This window comes from Solanum stenotomum, chromosome 12, assembly GCF_019186545.1.
Source record: "Solanum stenotomum isolate F172 chromosome 12, ASM1918654v1, whole genome shotgun sequence".
Taxonomy (NCBI): domain Eukaryota; kingdom Viridiplantae; phylum Streptophyta; class Magnoliopsida; order Solanales; family Solanaceae; genus Solanum; species Solanum stenotomum.
The window spans coordinates 15,445,350-15,453,219 of record NC_064293.1 but is presented as its reverse complement, the minus strand read 5'-3'; the positions used below and the strand labels follow the sequence as shown (position 1 = coordinate 15,453,219).

Genomic DNA, 7,870 nt, shown 5'->3' with positions numbered 1-7,870 from the left:
TAATGAAAAACCAAATCAATCCAACCTATGGTTTTACAAAGAATATACAGTTATAATGAATTTTATTGTTTTTATAGGTAGAATATTATTATACAAAAGTAAATAACATTAAAAAAATTACTTTTTGAAGAAAATCAGTCCGTTATAATGAAATATCATCATAAAGAATAACCGTCAGAAAGAGATTTAACAATGCTTAAATTAAGATTAATTGAAAAATAAATAAAGATAAATTTAATTAAGTGAGCTAAAATAAATAAATAAATATGACATGTAAAATGGACACGTGGAAGTAGTATAATGTTTTTGTTCTTACTTATATAAACACCAAAATTAATTTCAGTTACTTCACTCTCCTTGCTCTTTCCGTCAAGTGTGAAATCCACTGAGCTAAGCTACCTCTTCAATTTCTTCTGCTCTCACTCTCACCAATTCAATCCACATTTTTCATACACGTGTTGCTGTGGAGACGGAATTTCAGTATGGACGGAGGTGATCCTACTAAAACAATCAAAGATGATTCCGGCAACATCGCCGGCGGTGGTGAAACGGTCACCATCAACATCCTATGTGTCAACGACTCCAAATTATCTGTTCAAGTAAGCCTCAATTTCACCGTCGGATCATTCAAGTCCATCCTTTCCCAGCAGGCTGATATCCCTGCTGAGCAGCAGAGAGTGATCTATAATGGCCAAATCTTAAAGGATGATCAAACCCTAAAAAGCTATGGTATTAATTAATTACTCTTTATCTAAATATTTTTGTAACATTTTTCTGCTTTATTACTAATGCTGAATTATTTTTGTTACTTAAATGTACTTTTTATTACTCATGTTGCTGATCAATTAATCAATCAAATGTATGTACCTCAATTACAAACTTGTTAGGGTTTGTGATATAAATGTTGTAAACATTATTCTTTATTTGGTGAATTTGTTGATGAAAAAGAATTTTTTATTTAAAAGAATATTTGTATGTTATATAAAGGTGCATGTTAAATATCTAAAAGTTCAGAATTTTTTTGAGATTTAACTACTGAATGTAGGGAACTATTCGGTTGACTTGGGATTGTTTGCTAATGCATTTTCCTGTTCTGAGGAGTAATTTGAATTATTTGTTCATTTTGGAAAAGAATGCATTTAAAACTGTTTTAACAAGAAAAAGAACTAATGCATATAGAAGTTGTTTCCTGAAATGGAGGGGAATCTAGTTTTGGAAAATTATTCATTGGAATTATTAGCGGGTGTTGAGAATGTCTGGACTTTCCATGTGCTAAAGATGAGACACTTAGAATGTAGAAGTATCTTCTTTGACTTTTGTGAAGGAGATGTCCTGCAATTGAAGGGAGTAGTAATTTTTGAGAGCCTACATTCGACTCCTACGTACAATACTTGACGTGAGCCCATTCGCTCCATCTTTGGTAGGTACGATTACGTTGACAAGGTATTCCTTACTTTCTCGATTTAGAAGTGCAAATTTAACCTCTGTGTTTGTGTTCTTTCCAGAATAGATGGAAATAATTGATAAGTTATGTGTTAATGAATTAGGATTAAATTTCAATTCTAATAGATTTAAAGTCTTGCTTATTCATTACAATATACTCCCTAATCTGGTATGTTTTGTCTTGGGACAAGAAATAGGTAAAGGTCAATAAGTGGAAAAAGGTACTATAGAGGAATGATGCAGTGATATTGGGGTTTCTTGGACTTTTTTATAAGAGTATGAAGATGTGTACCTGGATCTGCAATAGCAGGGAATCTGCATTTTTGTTGCAGTTCAGTTTCCATTTTACTAAGTACAATTTGATTTAGCATGGATTCTCTTGTCTTTAACATGACGCTACTTAATGCCAATTATGTTGAATTGATTCATGATTGGTTACTTATAACCACATAACATTCTGGATTGAGCTTTGGAATCTTATACTAGAAAGATACATGGAGCTTCTATTTTATCTGCTCTCTTGTTACATGTTATCAGGCTGTCAGAATAAGAATCTTAGCAATTTGACTTTAATTTTTGTGGCAAGCAGGTCTGGAGGCAGACCACACAGTTCATCTTGTTCGAGGTTTTGCCGCAGCTGCTTCTGCTAGTGCAACCAATGTTGTAAATCCAAATTCTAATCAGGATGCTCCCAGGGTTGTTGTTCCCACTACAAGGGGGCTGTTTGTCAGAGCCGGTGGAGCTCCACTCTTTTCTGGACTTGGAAGTAGAGGTGGTTTGTTTGGAGCTGAACTTCCAGATTTTGAGCATGTCCAGCAATAGCTAACTCAAAACTCCAACATGATGAGAGAGATGATGAATATGCCTCTAGTTCATAATCTAATGAACAACCCAGAAATCATCTGCAACTTGATCATGAACAATCCTCAAATGCGAGAGTTCATGAATCCTAATCCCGAGCTCGCGTACATATTCAATGACCCTGCTATATTGGAGGCTGCAAGTAACCCTGAACTCATGCATGAGATGATAAATAATATTGACTGGGCATTGAGCAGCATTGAACCGTCTCCTGAGGAATTTAACATGCACATGTATGAGAATGTCCAAGAGCCATTTTTGATTGCAACAACCATGGCTGGAGATACAAGAGATGATTCAGGGACAAACCCGTTCGTGGCTCTTTTGGGAGCCCAGGAACAAGGCAGAAACCAGTCAACTAACCCTCCAACTACTGGTTTTGACACAACTGCTAATCCTCCTGCTCCAAACTCGAACCCACTTTCTAATTCTTGGGCATCAGCTGACAGTAAGTTTCTACCAATTTTGTGGCTCTAACTGTATTTGCTGCTGGATTTAACCTTGTTACTTCATCTCCTATCTTGTTCACCAGGGTCTTTTGCATATTAAAAGGAACTTTTTATTTCTTTCCTATTTGTTGTTCTGGAGATGCTTTCATGCATCTTCACTGCTGAGGGTGCCATGAAGTCGTCATACTCAAGCAATTTGTGTTTAGAACTTGAACATTTGAACACCTGTTCTCTGTAGCTACTTTTTTTCTTTGTTTTTCTCTGGTAAAAATATTTCAAAGTTTAGCTTAATTTTGTCAGGATTTATTAAAAACAATTTTATACTTTTATCTATATCAAAAACTATTTTTTTTTATTTAATGTGAAGAATCTAATTATGTAATATTATTAGGTTCCTTTGGCTAATCAGAAGCTAATGTCTTATGTATGTACCATTCATTATATTGCTCCCCTCCCCCCCCTTCTTCAACTACTTTTGATAAGCAGGGTATTGTCTTTTTCCTCTATTTTGCAGTTGGAGGTGCCCAAATGAATACCACTCCCAGATCAAATGCTGCTAGGAATATTTGGGGACCCCCTCTTGGTGGTTTGGATGACTTACCAGATTTGCAGCGAATGCTAGGTGGCATACCTGATGCCTCTTCTGAAAATCAGTTAATGGAGTACCCAACCATCTCACAGATAATGCAGCACATAAACCAGGTATTTATTTATCTGCTTGGACTAAAGTTTACATACAGTCAGCGAGTTTAAGGTTTGATTCTTCTTTCTCGTGGTTTTTTGTTTTTTGTTTGTGATGGAAAATTTCTTGTCAAGCTTCTCATTTCTTGAGTATCTTGGTGATTAGATTATGGGGCTCGACCCCAACCCTCATCCTGGGGAGATGATGCCAAATCCTGAATTTATTCATCAGTTGACGTCCTCTGAGAGGATGCAGGTAAAGAATTTTTGCATGCTACCTTTAAGTTTTGCTTGTTGGAATTGTAGAATGTGTAAGTAATGCATGCAGCGTGGCAAATCTAGAAAATCGGGTATCATTCTTTTTTTGATACATAAAGGTTAATGATAGCTTAGAACTCAAAAGGGTAAAAGTTATGTTAGAAATATGTTTAGAGCCTGTTTGGATTGGCTTTGGGCTTTTAGCTTATAAGCCAAAAGTCATACTATTTTTGCCACACTGCATGCACCACTTAAAAGCACTTTTTTGTTTTACCCAAATACTACAAAAGTGCTTAAAAAATATTTTGGCTTAAAAATACTTAAAATAAGTCAATCCAAACGGGCACTTAGTAGATTTGTCGCAAAGTTACACCTAGAGGTAAATAAGTTAAATTACAACTCAAAAAGGTAAAAGTACTACTCCTTCCGTTTTCAATTTATTTGTCTGGTTGGCATGAAGTTGTAGAAAGTAAATAAGACTTTTGAATCTTGTGGTCTTAAACTAAAGATATGTAGAATTCCATAACACCCTTTAACCTTGTGGTCTTGAACAAAGTTAGAATTAAAGAGTTGTCATAAAAGGAAAAAGACACTCTTTATTAAATAGACTAAGAAAGAAAGTAGGACAAACAAATTGAAATGGAGGGAGTATTAGAAATATGCTTAGTAGAATTGGTGCAGAAAGAGATAATGCGAAAAGGAAACACAAGACACAAGAATTACATCTCTGGAAGCCTATATATTTGCCTTGAGCTTTTGCAGATTGATCTAGTGAGAACTTGAATCAGATTGTTTTAGAGAGATCGGCAAAGATACACCAAGAGGTCACAGGCTTATCAATTAAGTTTATAAATGTAGTATCTCTATGTGTTGAAAATGTAGATGTGGTCTTAGTGGCTTAGTGTAACCATTCTCATCTAGTGGTCGTACTGATTACTGAAAAGGCACTAAATATTAATGTTGGGCATCTAGAAGGAAAAAGAATAAAAACATTTACTATGAAAAACAAAGGGGAAAATAGCAACAGAAAAATTCAAACAAAAAAAATCTTGTCTATTTGTTATTCGTTCCTCTTATTGGACATCCTTGAACTACTTTCAACCCTTGCAATTACTCATTTAGATTCATTTTCTTACTAAACTAAATAAGCTAAGCTTTGACGATGTTAATTTATCAAAAAAAAAAAAACTTTACAGATTTAAGTGTCAAGTATGACATGATAGACACTGTCCTTCAGATTTTATTATTTCAATACAGAAATATACTTCAGATTTTATTATTTATGTTTCTACAGACTTTATTGTTCATTGAAACTGTTTTTCATTGTCATTTCATTAAATATTAGAATATTAATATGTCTATTTATTTCTCTTGAACATGATGTATTTTTTTTTGTCATATTACTGGTAAGTGTCACTGATTCATCAAACACGTTTTCTGGGCACAATATAAGACATTCTGGATTAAACATTTTTCATCTTTATAATTTAAAAGTCATTATCTTGCCCATTTGGAGGTACCAAGGGTGTAAAAAGAATCCTTTTGATATGTGTCTGGACATAATTTTTTTTTGAAAAAAAGATTGCATTTTATTCATCTTCAACAAAAAGACACGTGATTTTATTCATATGTGTCTGGACATAAAACATGATGTGTGCATAATTCTTTGGGTATATTCTTCCTTCATTCCTTTTGTTTTTTTGAAAAAAAAAAAAATTCTTATTCTGACTTCTTTAACGATCATTCTTTTTCCTTTTAGGAACATCAGGTACAACAAGGGCTATTTCCTCACCTTGATCGGTCGCAATCAAACCAGTAAGTCTGGACATATATCTATGGATTTTCCTTGACTGGAGAATCTCACACCTCCTGATTCAGCTGATATGATGATATGCATCTCCTTGTCTCATTATTACTCATCATTTTTGTTGTCCTACACTCACCATAGAAAAAGAAATATTACTTACATTCATATTTCACTTGCCAAAAAATAGTCTAAGCCTTTCTAATTAGGTGGGATAAAAGATAAACTTGTGAGGGGCTTGAGATTTTTCCTCTGATTATTTGGATCAATGGGGTATTTTTTTCTGCCTTATCACTTCTGACAATGTCTTTTCTGCATGCAGAGAACAAAACCGGGAAGCTGACCGAGCAGGTGATAATATTTTATTCTCTATATTTCCCAATTTGATATCCTTATAACTGTAAATATATATACCCTTAGGTTTGGAGGGAATGGTCTCTTGATTTAGGAGCAAATAAATCTTCTTACAATATTTTCCAAACGTTGCTTAAGTCTAGTATTTTAATGCAAAACTGGCCTATTAATTAGGAACAATACCCTTTATATTTTTGTGATGCACATTATTTGTGATCATGTTTCATGAATGGACATTCATTTTTGTTTAGTCAACTGAGGAGCCTACTTCTTTGTTTTGTTATATATTATATGAAATTTGAGATTTTACAAGGGCGACAGAACTGATTTGGATTTATACCTGTTAGATAATGGAGTTTATTTTTTTGTTAAAAATATTGATTGAAATTTATAGGTTGAGAATGAGGGTTTGGTGGGGATTTAGAAGACACAAATTCAGATAAAAAATATATAAATGTCACGAATTAACTGTACAAAAGAGTGATATTAGTATGAAAATAACGAGATGAGATACAAATTTGTATCGGGAAAAGGTGGTTTATTGTGGGGATCTGTATATACTTGTGAATAAGCTAAAGAAAGGTTCTATCACTACAAGAAAAGACATCTATTGCTACAAAATACATTGTAGCTAAATATGAATTTTTTCGTGGCTAAACACTTTAGCTACATTATTTTCTTTCGTAGCATTCGTAGCTAGATGTAGCGTGGCTAATAGTTAGCTACAGACTTTACATGTTGCGTGGCCAAGGATTTATATCTATTGCTATAAAAAAAAATGTGTTGTAGCTGCATTGGAATAAAAAGTTGCCACGAAAAATATACTTATGGCAAGTAATTTTATTGTTGTGCCATGATAAACAGAATTTGTAGCTATCTTCATATTGTAGCCACAGAATGTTGTATTGTAGCAAAAAAAAATTAATTTATTTGCCACACAAACTTACATTTTATGGCAAGTGCTATAGCTTAGTCTCGTGGCAATAATGCTCATATTTAGCTACGAAATAAAATATTTATAGCTATAAATTTTAGTACTTGCCACAAACATTTCATATTGTAACTGAGAATTGATACAATTTGCCATGAAATATATAGCATTGAAGCTAAATGAATATTCATTTACTACGAAAAGTAACTTTCTTTAGCTATGCCCTTGGAACGTGGCAATTGTAGTAATATTTGTAGAGCTACAAATTCAAAATATTATAGCTAAAATTCACACTTTTTTGTTACAGAATATAAATTGTAGCAAAAAAAAATTCTTCATTTGCCACGAAAATAAAAATGTGAAAACATGTTATCATTTGCGTGGCAGTTTTGTATGTTTAGCTACAACTTTAATTTGTTTATAGCAACTAATTGGAAAATTTGACACACTAGTAACTCATTATTTATGTATGTGCGCATTTATTTTTAACATGAAATTTATAGATAATGATACTATAATATCTTAAATGGGGTAATAAATATAATATATTAGAGAAAAATAATAAAAGATCAACAATGTCATTTAAAATAGTGGAACATTATTCTACGCAAACATATGAAATGTACTTTTACAAGAGAAAAAAATAATTGTTCATCTCTCCATCACTTAAGTGCTTTCATCACTTCTCCAAAAGCTGCAATAACAAAGAAAAATTAAATAAAAAAAGTGTAATAAAATATCTACTTTAAAAATAAAATTTAATTGTCAATATATATGTTTTCTTAAAAGAAATCACATAGTATCAAAACACTAATATAAAAAGATAATATAAAGTACTTACGGTTAGATTTAGATCATTTGATTGTTGACTTTGAGCTGCCATCATCATTTGAAATTTTTCTTCCCATCTTTTACTCAACTCTTCTAACTTATTGTCTGTTTCTTTCTTCATTTCTTCAATTTGTTCCTTCGCTTCCCTTTTAACTTCTTCCACACGCTCATTTGATTCTTTTCTGGTTGATTCTAGCTGTTTTATGAGTTGTACTTTTGTTGGTCTACCACCAAAGTATTCGCTAATACTTTTTCCCG

General features: G+C 32.8%; 1 pseudogene; it reads left to right on the top strand.

Annotated features, from left to right (window-relative positions):
• The first annotated feature begins 381 nt into the window (after nucleotides 1–381).
• On the top strand, nucleotides 382–5,894 carry LOC125847152 (ubiquitin domain-containing protein DSK2b-like; annotated as a pseudogene).
• Nucleotides 5,895–7,870: the final 1,976 nt, after the last annotated feature.